Consider the following 13,572-nt stretch of genomic DNA (forward strand, 5'->3'; position numbering starts at 1 on the left):
TGCAGATGGCGGCGCCAGCGGCTACGGCGCGAATGTGTCTCGAGCGTCCGTGTAATCGTTACCGGAATATAATTAAAGAGCTAAAGACAAGAGGCTATCCGGCGTATGTCACCAGTTCTAAAACAGAAAACATCGTTAAGCCCTTAAACATAACACCCCAAAGCGCATGGACGATGATGTCTATAACCGGAGTATCGTTGTGGTGTGATACATGCATAGAATCTCACACCGACTAATAAATATATTCCTGAGACATGACAACCGTGAGTTATTATGCAGCGTCCCACAAGCTGAATCACGTTTGCCGAGATAATTGAAGAGTAGTTTCATCAATAAAAAACAGAAAAAATGCAGTAACAGAAACAATAGGACGATAAAAATTCATGCGTTGAAACGCAGGAGGTGTGCAACTGTAAAGAAGCAGTGTTACTTATGTCACGAATTTGTCGTGCTGTAACAAGTACGTGAGTTATACAGGACGATTATTGAATAGAGCACCGCCGGAACGGCTACCTAAGTAACGCCCAAGCGACTTAGCTCATTATTGCAGAAAGCTGAAATGTGCCCTGAAATGCAGACGTTAACGAACTCTACGGATTGAATTGAAATAATGCTATTACTGACCATGCAGGGATGCTACTTCCAACCAAAATTAATGTGTCAGTGCACCCTCAATATCGCTGCTGCGAGAGGAGATCAGGTTCCTTACGAGCCCACAGTGATGTGCTCTCAGTAGTCGTGCCCAAAATACTGAGAGAAAAGGGACTCGCTTCTTGAGAACCTACAAAAAGACTTTCCGCATGCATGCCTGCAACAGTTTTCCTCCAGAAGGGTCAGTTACAGCCCGCCAAGAAGCTTCACATGCTCCTCTTGCACTCCTATAAGAGAGACTGGTTTCATGGTCATATGGTGACATATCGCAGTGACATTGTAAGAGGCGATCAGGCAGAGCAATTGCCGGCCTTGATCGCCAGGCTAAACCTGCCTCTTGCTGCAACCATCCACCGCCAACACACAGCGACGGACATTAGACGCAAGTACGAGCATGGAATTAATTATAACTTTTTTTGTCCCGTTTGTCTCGTCCTTCTCGCGATTTCTCAGATTATCTGCGGCGTAGCAGGCAATGAATCATGTGTCTTGTGCTCAAAGCGTTACAGTTCAGGTCAACGAGGAAGGCTCATGAGGACGCAAAAATAATCATAACGCAAGTCATCTTAAGTCAGTTGCCTTCATTGTGGTCTCCACTATATTAGCCTTGTGTGACTAAGGGACTTCACAGAACTGAAAGCGCGCTCCTTTATAGCATCCGAACACAGACAGCGTGAACTACAGCTTGGTGGTGAATGACAGGACTTAGCACGTGATCGTCGTGCATACGTGCATTGTCAAGGTCTTGGTGACGTTGCCCAATGTATGTTAGAGTGTCCTAAATTTAACAGTAGAACGTATTCATAGATGGATTGAAGCGCGAGATGGACTCTCCTCTCCACCTCCTCCCTGATGCAGAGCTATAGCATGAATGGTGAGCCGTGTGGGACGACGTGAAATGAACGACGCGAAGCTTTGTGCCCCGGTTCTTCCTTGTGTTACCTCGGGCTGTTTTGCTACCAGATGGAATGTGACAGCCTTGACGCCCTACCGCAATTGATGAGTGGCGCTCGGGTGGACCAATTGTCGGCATCTTTTGCAGGAGTAAGTCTGCCTGCAGCAAGCGATCCTCCTCCTTTATCTGAGAATAAGGATTTGGTAGTCACAGTTCGTCGTGTGTGCGTCTTCTCGACGTCTTTATTGCTTGTCTTTCATGTTCACGGGTTACCAACATACGAAGATGTCCTGCTTTTCAGTTTTTCAGTCATTTAATGCTCAGACTCAACACATGCCGGCGACGGCGTAAAAGGATGCGTATAATTGACAGAGTTAGAGGGCTTGTCGCAGCCATTCATTAAAGATGCCATGGCCCCTGACATCGTGAAATTGTAAACGCAAGTTCGCTATTTGTTTTTTTTTTTTTTTTAGGATTACGTGGTGTGTGCGAGTAAATTGTCACGATCGTAAGGTTGCAGATATTACGCCGGAGAATCCTTAACGTGTTCCTGAATTTCGAGCTGCGCCCGTTAGAGGGCAACAGATAGCTACAGAAGCACTTCTTGTTGGGCTAGTTGGTAGCTGTTCATTATAATATATGAAAACGCCAAATAAACACACACACACAAACAAGAGAAGAGAACGGGACAGGGTGCCCTGTCCCGTTCTCTTCTCTTGTGTGTGTCTGTTTATTTGGCGTCGTCATATTTTATAATGAGCTACAGAAGATCTTGTCGGCGTATCTCTCTTATTCTCGGGTGTCTTGTTGGTTAGAGGAGTCCTGGTCGCGTCAATGTTTGTACTGCGGATAGCATCAGACTGGCCAAGTTTCGTCTTCTGTTGTTGTGGAAATCTTGACAATTAAATGTCATATGATGACAGAGCAACCCTGGGCCGATAGACCGAGCCAGGGACGCCATCGGCAATTCAGCCTAATAGTTTTCTCTCTCTCTTTCTCTCTCTCCCTGCTATATCATATCAATCAGCTTCTCCTTTCTAAGCCTCTTAGTGCTGTAATTTCCCTAGCTAAGTATCGTTCTGGCATGTCCTAGGAAGGCTTTTTTCACAGTTTGATCTGATAATACCTTAAATAACGTTCTTAGCCACATGGTGTACAAACTATATTTAGTATAGCCATATATTTCTCGCCAATGATGAACTGCAAAAAATACTTTGTCGGGTTACTGCTAAGCAATATTGCACAATGTCTCCTGACTTGATTTCATAGCGAGCAATTAAATGCCAGCGAGGACAGCTATATCTACGCCTAGGCGTATTGTTGCTCGCTTTCGACGCGCAAATCAAAGTTTCCGCGGGGCTAACGTGACAGCGGACAACTGAGATATATCGACCATACATGCCACTCGGATCTGACGCGAGACACCGCAAATAAATTCCGAGCAGAGAACACGCGACGCCTTGTCGTCAACATATATACGTACTACGACATTTCGAGATTAAAGATTGGCCGTGTCAAGTTGCGAAAAATAACGTCCGCAGTCAGCGAATGCGAGTGTTCTTATGGCTACCGAAGCAGATACGACTTTGGAAATGGCGGCGCTGCATCCTGTCTCCCGACCACACAAAAGCTTGTGGCTTCGCTTCCTGCAGACTTCACTGCAACGCGTACGTGCAGAAGTGTCGGCCGATCGTGGTTCCATGAGCTCTGCCTTGCTTCGAAATCCTCGAAGGCGAAGTAACGGCGGGACTCTACGGCTCCCTCCCCATTCTTTTCATATATATATATATATATATATATATATATATATATATATATATATATATATATATATATATATATATATATATATATATATATACAGAGCCCGGAGCGTGCTTTCTGATAGCGCCACCATAAACAGTGCCCGGAGCCTTCTCGGCGAATATCGCCGATATGCCGAGAAACACGCCGACGAACGCCGGTTCCGTGTCTGGTGTGCTATGTAGATGACTTGTTTGTTCGCCAAGACTTCGCGGGGAACTACATCCTCAGTCCTTCTTTATTCATTTCTCTTCGTATCTTTTTATTGTGACTGTCCGCATTTTTTTTTTTTTTTGCGCCTAAAAGAGGGGAGTACAAAAGCGTCTAGCCAGCGCGTCACGACGACGTCGACTCGAACGAGCTCCCATGATCGTTGCGTTTATGGCGCTACGTGATGATAGTCACGCGAGCGTGTTGGAAAGATTTGGAAAGCCTTCTTTCTTTTTTTAGTAGTCTTTAAAATTTGAGCGCGCTGGCATGAATACGTTACACGGCGCGCAGACTGAAACCGAACTCGGTCGTTGAACCTAGCCAGAAAGGCTGGGAACAATTGGCGTTGAATTGCGTTAGAAAACATTGTGTTAAAACAATGCGAATGCTCAGCGGAAATGCAAACACTGCATCCAAGCGGTAGGAAGGTGTTCTTTTACTATTGTTTACAACGAACAGCTAGCTTTTATAACGAAAATATTCAACAGTAGAGCTGGAATTTCTGTTTCAGTCTTGAATGAGATCCAACGCGCGGAAACCAGTGGTTGAAGATAATAAGAAAAAAGAGTGTGGCAAGTACAACTTATCGAAAAAGGAGTAAACGAGAGCCCGCGGTTGCCGACAACGGCCGACTGGTCATTGCTTTTTTTGCGAAAGACTCTATGACAGACAGAGAACAGGACGTATGGAAGGAGAATTATACGCGTATGGCGGTTTGCTGCCGTACAGAATGGGGAAAAGGGTTAACTTTGTAATTCCGAAACACACATAAAGAAAAATGAGAACTTGTTCGCTTTAGTTTTTGGGCATGGAGAGTACATTTGTACAAGTGTAAATAATAAAGTATGCCGTGAGTTATAACCTCATGGATACAGTAATCAGTCTTTTAGTCATTTGCTTGTTGAACTATACACAAATGGAAACTTTTCATCGTATCAAAAACTTACCCTATGCTATGCTCTCTCCCATGCTTAAATCAGAATCAGAAAACGAACGAACGAACGAACGAACGAACGAACGAACGAACGAACGAACGAACGAACGAACGAACGAGCGAGCGAGCGAGCGAGCGAGCGAGCGAACGAACGAACGAACGAACGAACGAACGAACGAACGAGCGAGCGAGCGAGCGAGCGAGCGAGCGAGCGAGCGAGCGAGCGAACGAACGAACGAACGAACGAACGAACGAACGAACGAACGAACGAACGAACGAACGAACGAACGAACGAACGAACGAACGAACGAACGAACGAACGAACGAACGAACGAACGAACGAACGAACGAACGAACGAACGAACGAACGAACGAACGAACGAACGAACGAACGAACGAACGAACGAACGAACGAACGAACGAACGAACGAACGAACGAACGAACGAACGAACGAACGAACGAACGAACGAACGAACGAACGAACGAACGAACGAACGAACGAACGAACGAACGAACGAACGAACGAACGAACGAACGAACGAACGAACGAACGAACGAACGAACGAACGAACGAACGAACGAACGAACGAACGAACGAACGAACGAACGAACGAACGAACGAACGAACGAACGAACGAACGAACGAACGAACGAACGAACGAACGAACGAACGAACGAACGAACGAACGAACGAACGAACGAACGAACGAACGAACGAACGAACGAACGAACGAACGAACGAACGAACGAACGAACGAACGAACGAACGAACGAACGAACGAACGAACGAACGAACGAACGAACGAACGAACGAACGAACGAACGAACGAACGAACGAACGAACGAACGAACGAACGAACGAACGAACGAACGAACGAACGAACGAACGAACGAACGAACGAACGAACGAACGAACGAACGAACGAACGAACGAACGAACGAACGAACGAACGAACGAACGAACGAACGAACGAACGAACGAACGAACGAACGAACGAACGAACGAACGAACGAACGAACGAACGAACGAACGAACGAACGAACGAACGAACGAACGAACGAACGAACGAACGAACGAACGAACGAACGAACGAACGAACGAACGAACGAACGAACGAACGAACGAACGAACGAACGAACGAACGAACGAACGAACGAACGAACGAACGAACGAACGAACGAACGAACGAACGAACGAACGAACGAACGAACGAACGAACGAACGAACGAACGAACGAACGAACGAACGAACGAACGAACGAACGAACGAACGAACGAACGAACGAACGAACGAACGAACGAACGAACGAACGAACGAACGAACGAACGAACGAACGAACGAACGAACGAACGAACGAACGAACGAACGAACGAACGAACGAACGAACGAACGAACGAACGAACGAACGAACGAACGAACGAACGAACGAACGAACGAACGAACGAACGAACGAACGAACGAACGAACGAACGAACGAACGAACGAACGAACGAACGAACGAACGAACGAACGAACGAACGAACGAACGAACGAACGAACGAACGAACGAACGAACGAACGAACGAACGAACGAACGAACGAACGAACGAACGAACGAACGAACGAACGAACGAACGAACGAACGAACGAACGAACGAACGAACGAACGAACGAACGAACGAACGAACGAACGAACGAACGAACGAACGAACGAACGAACGAACGAACGAACGAACGAACGAACGAACGAACGAACGAACGAACGAACGAACGAACGAACGAACGAACGAACGAACGAACGAACGAACGAACGAACGAACGAACGAACGAACGAACGAACGAACGAACGAACGAACGAACGAACGAACGAACGAACGAACGAACGAACGAACGAACGAACGAACGAACGAACGAACGAACGAACGAACGAACGAACGAACGAACGAACGAACGAACGAACGAACGAACGAACGAACGAACGAACGAACGAACGAACGAACGAACGAACGAACGAACGAACGAACGAACGAACGAACGAACGAACGAACGAACGAACGAACGAACGAACGAACGAACGAACGAACGAACGAACGAACGAACGAACGAACGAACGAACGAACGAACGAACGAACGAACGAACGAACGAACGAACGAACGAACGAACGAACGAACGAACGAACGAACGAACGAACGAACGAACGAACGAACGAACGAACGAACGAACGAACGAACGAACGAACGAACGAACGAACGAACGAACGAACGAACGAACGAACGAACGAACGAACGAACGAACGAACGAACGAACGAACGAACGAACGAACGAACGAACGAACGAACGAACGAACGAACGAACGAACGAACGAACGAACGAACGAACGAACGAACGAACGAACGAACGAACGAACGAACGAACGAACGAACGAACGAACGAACGAACGAACGAACGAACGAACGAACGAACGAACGAACGAACGAACGAACGAACGAACGAACGAACGAACGAACGAACGAACGAACGAACGAACGAACGAACGAACGAACGAACGAACGAACGAACGAACGAACGAACGAACGAACGAACGAACGAACGAACGAACGAACGAACGAACGAACGAACGAACGAACGAACGAACGAACGAACGAACGAACGAACGAACGAACGAACGAACGAACGAACGAACGAACGAACGAACGAACGAACGAACGAACGAACGAACGAACGAACGAACGAACGAACGAACGAACGAACGAACGAACGAACGAACGAACGAACGAACGAACGAACGAACGAACGAACGAACGAACGAACGAACGAACGAACGAACGAACGAACGAACGAACGAACGAACGAACGAACGAACGAACGAACGAACGAACGAACGAACGAACGAACGAACGAACGAACGAACGAACGAACGAACGAACGAACGAACGAACGAACGAACGAACGAACGAACGAACGAACGAACGAACGAACGAACGAACGAACGAACGAACGAACGAACGAACGAACGAACGAACGAACGAACGAACGAACGAACGAACGAACGAACGAACGAACGAACGAACGAACGAACGAACGAACGAACGAACGAACGAACGAACGAACGAACGAACGAACGAACGAACGAACGAACGAACGAACGAACGAACGAACGAACGAACGAACGAACGAACGAACGAACGAACGAACGAACGAACGAACGAACGAACGAACGAACGAACGAACGAACGAACGAACGAACGAACGAACGAACGAACGAACGAACGAACGAACGAACGAACGAACGAACGAACGAACGAACGAACGAACGAACGAACGAACGAACGAACGAACGAACGAACGAACGAACGAACGAACGAACGAACGAACGAACGAACGAACGAACGAACGAACGAACGAACGAACGAACGAACGAACGAACGAACGAACGAACGAACGAACGAACGAACGAACGAACGAACGAACGAACGAACGAACGAACGAACGAACGAACGAACGAACGAACGAACGAACGAACGAACGAACGAACGAACGAACGAACGAACGAACGAACGAACGAACGAACGAACGAACGAACGAACGAACGAACGAACGAACGAACGAACGAACGAACGAACGAACGAACGAACGAACGAACGAACGAACGAACGAACGAACGAACGAACGAACGAACGAACGAACGAACGAACGAACGAACGAACGAACGAACGAACGAACGAACGAACGGACGGACGGACGGACGGACGGACGGACGGACGGACGGACGGACGGACGGACGGACGGACGGACGGACGGACGAACGAACGGACGGACGAACGAACGGACGGACGGACGGACACACGAACGAACGAACGAACGAACGAAAGAACGAACGAAAGAACGAACGAAAGAAAGAACGAACGAAAGAACGAACGAACGAACGAACGAACGAACGAAAGAACGAACGAAAGAAAGAACGAACGAAAGAAAGAAAGAACGAACGAAAGAACGAACGAAAGAACGAACGAACGAAGGAACGAAGGAAGGAAAGAAAGAACGAACGAAGGAAGGAAGGAAGGAAGGAAAGAAAGAACGAACGAAGGAAGGAAGGAAGGAAGGAAAGAAGGAAAGAAGGAAAGAAAGAGAATACTGAGGGTATTGCTTCAACTGGAGTGCACATCGACACCACAGTTAGTCATTGAGGTCTGTAGACGACAGGAAGTGCAGCAATTCCTGTGTCTTTTTGTGAGCTTGAGGTTTTGATTTTCTTCACGGAGCTGCACAGCCTGGAGCGCATATGTCAGGTCAGTAACATATATGAAGGCCTCCTTTGCTGTGTTCACCGGGCGTTGAAGAGTTGGCAGATTCGTAGGCAGGTAGTGTATGATACTGTAATGACAGATGATGTAGTGACAGGTAGTGGGGTTCGTAGACAGATAGTGTAATGAAACTTGATAGGTTAGTTTGGGAGCTAATTCGCTAAAACGTAATGACGTAATGATCAAATACAAGACCTGATGCATCTAACATTCTACTGGCACTCGGGTGAACTTTTCACTTTTGGCCGAAGTGATGACAACGTGCGAGACATGATTCCTACTGAAGTATTGCAAGCACTAGATGTAGGACGTGCAGTGCTTGCAAGGCGCTTCGAGTTGGCGATCTCTGCTGCTTAGTGAAGATAATGCCAAGAGAAGTGGCCAGTGACTGCGACGTCACTGAGGCTTGCAGCTCTTGCTCTGGCTAGAAGAAGGACTTGAAATTTCATGCGGAAAGTGCGCAAGGGTGGCATTCACGAGGAAGCGAATGTCTGCTTACGGCGCATCTATTAACGGGCAACTTATGCGATACAGCAGAAGTCACAGGTTCTTGGGAGTCCTAATTGACAGAGACCTATCTTGGACTCCGCACGTGAATTACGTGAAAAAGCGGCTGACTGCTATCTCTCACCTGTTCAGGTTCCTTGCAGGAAAAAGTTGGGGAGCATCTGTACACGCTATGTTACAGCTGTACATGGAGTTGTTCGTTGGATTCCTGCGATACAGCCTGCCTGCAATATCCAACACCTGCAAGACTAACCTGCGTACGATACAGAGTATTCAAGCCCAAGCCCTTAAGATATGTCTTGGCTTACCACGGAGTGCATCAACGGCTGAAACCATTGCCCTTGCGCAGGATTACCCAATCACGACGCACATTACCGTTGAGACAATGCGTATGCATCTCAGGCATTATGCTAGGACCCCTTCCCACCACTTGGCGAGCCTCACTGCTGCAAGGCCCTGCTCGACACATAGCGGCATTGTCAGTGCACATCGTGCGTCGTTTACTTCAGGGTACGCACCTGCGGCCGAGCCAGCGTTTCCTCCGTGGTGTTTAGCCGTCCACAAGTACATATAATGATTCCAGGACTACAGAAGAAGACAGACCTACCGGCCCCTTCTCTAAAACAGCTGAGCTTACTTCTTCTGCATCAAAAGCACAGCAACCACGTGCGCATCTATACCGATGGATCGACTACGTCGTGCAGTTCTGGTGGTGCCGTGGTTATACCAACGCGAGGAATGACACTGCGGTTCAAGACATCGCATGTCACGACCTCAACGGCGGCAGAACTAACGGCCCTGCGTCGAGCACTGGAATTCATTGATTCTGAAAGACCTAGAAAATGGGCTGTGTTCTGTGATTCAAAACCGGCATTACAGTGCACGCAGTCAGTTCTCCGACACGGATGTCATGACTAATTGGCATACGAAGTCGTGAAACTTTACCATGATGTCCAACAAAAAGGCCACGAGGTCATTTTTCAATGGGTACCTGGCCACTGTGGAATCAGTGGCAATGATTCCGCCGATAACGCTGCTCGCACAGCACATCAAGAAGAGCACAGCGTTCCAATTCCGCTTTCGAGGACTGACGCTGCAAGGCAGCTTCGACACCTGGCACGCAGTCTCACAGTGACCGAGTGGAACTCGCCAAACTTACGACTTACACGACTGCATCGACTAAACCCCTCCCTGCAACTCCGACCTCCACTCGGACTTCCTCGACGTGAAGCTACGCTTCTCTGTCGCCTTTGGTTAGGAGTTGCCTTCACAAAGGCATACTCTACATTAATTGGAGTGACTGACAGTGCAGCATGCGAGGTCTGTGGCACCGAAGAAAACATCGACCACCTGCTGTGCCATTGTCCAAGATATGCCCTAGGGAGACAAGAACTTGCCTAAGCTTTCCAAAAACTGGGCAATCGGCCGCTTTCTGTGCAGGTGCTGCTGGAACACGGCCCCCATCGCCCGTCGGCCCATAAAGCGGTGAAGGCGCTTTTGTGTTTCTTAAGGACGACGGGTTTGTGCGACCATCTGTGACTATTATTGCAATTTCTGTAGAGCCACACGCGTCAGCGAACTTGCCGCAATTTCCTTCTTTCCTTCCCTCCTCTCTCTCCCTGTTATCTTTGTTTCCCCTTTCCCATTTTCCCGGTGTAGGGTAGCCAACCGGACGTTGTGCTGGTTAACCTCCCTGCCTTCTACTTTTCTCTTTCCTTCTCCTCCTGCTCTGGCTAGTGCTCGGGAAAAAATGGGAATCAAGGCTGTGCGTAGTGGGAAGTACCGTGATTCGGCATTTCAATTTAGTTATCGTGGTCCTTTACAAATTCAATAATGAACCACGCGTGCACAAAAGTTGCATATATACCCTGGCTTTTCTTTTTCGCTTCGTTCTCAATTACGGCGGCATCAACGTGCTGCAAACACATAGACGGCCGAAACCATATACAACGCAGCTTTGTAGACTTAGTTTGCAAACGTTAGCATACTTGTAAAAATGTGCCTCGTGTAGCTGTTTTCACTCGCTGTCAGCATCATCACCGTCTTTTTTACCGCAATCGAATCATGTGTGGAATGCTTGGTAAATCACAAACTTCATCTTCACCTGAGCGATACCGCTTGTTAGCGGCACGCTATTCTTCCATAAAATAATAACGCGCTATTCTTTCATAACTATCACCTTTTTTTTTCTGTCTGCTTTTATTGCGCACTCGAACGCTTCGCATAATACAATGATGATGATTAGCGCACTCATAAACAGAAAGTCGAATAAAGCAACTAACACACAAAGTGGCTGTAGAAAGTGCAGCCTGCATCATGTGCCCTGAAAAGAACAAAGTATCTGAAGCTGTCTGTGTGAGCTCTGTCAACACGCGGCCACTGAAAGTGTCGCGGACGCACACACATTGAGACACACATAGAACGTCATACACTAATTCATGTAACGCAGCGGCGCCTCTTCAGGAGCTCGCACTGACGACAGTCGAGACGTCCGTTTCCCCTTTAAAAGTAAAGGGTAAAAGTAAAGGGCAGTAAAGGTTCTCTCTCTTGTCCTGTATTGGCGAGCGGGCATGACACATGTAGCTCTTAAGCCTGCACTTGATCCTCCTTGAAATCGGACTGAAAATACAACTCAGCGATTTATTTGCATCCGCAGCTCGGTAAGAAACAGAAACATCGGATCACCAATTGCACGGCGAAGCGCCTGTCTACTTATTCACGAGCGTAGCAGTACAGCCTCAACAGGACGAAAGAAGTTTCCACAGAGGTGTGTACAGCGGCTGATTATAATTCGTGTGCAAATACGTACGGTGGCATAACCGCAGATTTTCGCGTAACTGTGCGCCGGAAGAAAAGATAAACGTGTCACCGAGGTGATTTATTGCGAAATATTATTAATTCAATAATATTGCGGTCTGCCTTCGCGATTTATCCTCTGAGAAGATGATTGCACCTCTCTACCATTTCAGTTTCAGCGTCTTGTGGGTCTTGTGCGCCTTGTGGTATACTCTGCATTTTAAATGCTGTCGCTGTTTAGGTTTATTCCTGTACTAACGTGTCGGCAGGTGAGGCAAAAGAATGCTTAGCTGTGTTGCCCTGAAAGTGTTCCACTCTCGCAGTTGCTACCTTCCAGGCTCGACGTAAAACACGTGAATGTTGACTGCTAATATTGCTGCAGGTGTCACCGTAAACGCGATAATGTAACAAATAATAGTAGATGATGTAGCGTTAAAAAAGTAAACGCTAACTAACAAAGGCAAAACCAGGTAACGAAAAATCGATACTTTCTGGGAGAAAACGAAGCAGATGACAGAAACTAGTGGCGATGTGTTGTAACAGCAGCATCACAATGAATAAGAGCAAGTACCAAAAAAGCGGCAGCTTTATATGGGCAATCACTTGGGTTGAGTATCAAGGAATGGTGCTACAATGCAGAGGCTCCAGGACGAGGACTACGGAGTGCTCGACATGCGGTCGAGACTCGAAGCGAATACGTAAACTTAACGTTTCTTTTATATATAATCAAGAAACGCCCATTATCTAACCAGCAGTCCTCTGGCAAAAAATACATGTTACTGATTAATCCAAGCGGGCTCAAGCTTACATACACTTTTCTTTTCAGGTGATTCAATCACTGCATTGTCGAAAATAAAACTAAGATACGCATCCGCACAAAAAGTATGATTGCTCAATTATTACGAAAGCACACGATGATTCAGTGCACAACTTGGAATAGTGTAGCGCCGATACTCGCTCTGTTCAGCATAAAACCCTTTTCATTGTTAACCCTTCTTAATCATTCCCACTGCCAGTGGTACCTCCAATTAGCCAAAAGTAGATCATTTGTGCAACTCGCGGGAATCTGAGAACGCTGACCGGCTGCGAGGCAGATAATAGCCCCGAGAGAGTGTGTATTATGAAGTTTGAGTACAGCTTAAAAATGTTAATCTTTCAATGTTGATATACGTACCACTCCCAATTATTCCTGGTGTATGAACCCGCTTATCTTGCTGCATGCGTGTGCTGCGCGTAATTAAATAAATATATACATTAAATTCCTCACACTAGTTATTGATTAGCTGTATTAGCTTTGTGCACCGAGTCCTTGACTGTGTGACATGGACGGATTTGATCTATGCCTATTTCTAAGCTGTAAAAGGCGCCTGCACCATAATCTCCATCCATCTAGTGTATTCTAAACACAAGATATTTCTGCTTCTCTGCAGCGGTTACGCAACAAAGGAGGGCAAAAGTAGAAGCGACATCACACATTGCAATGCTAGGTG

The 13,572-nt window shown here is 47.2% G+C and overlaps 1 long non-coding RNA gene across 1 annotated transcript in view; it reads left to right on the forward strand.

Annotated features, from left to right (window-relative positions):
* Positions 1-13,572, forward strand: part of LOC140218495 (uncharacterized) — a 258,183-nt gene that overhangs the window by 86,608 nt on the left and 158,003 nt on the right. The gene's annotated exons all lie outside the window — the stretch shown is intronic.

The sequence above is a fragment of the Dermacentor andersoni genome, chromosome 5 (genome assembly GCF_023375885.2).
Source record: "Dermacentor andersoni chromosome 5, qqDerAnde1_hic_scaffold, whole genome shotgun sequence".
Taxonomy (NCBI): Eukaryota; Metazoa; Arthropoda; class Arachnida; order Ixodida; family Ixodidae; genus Dermacentor; species Dermacentor andersoni.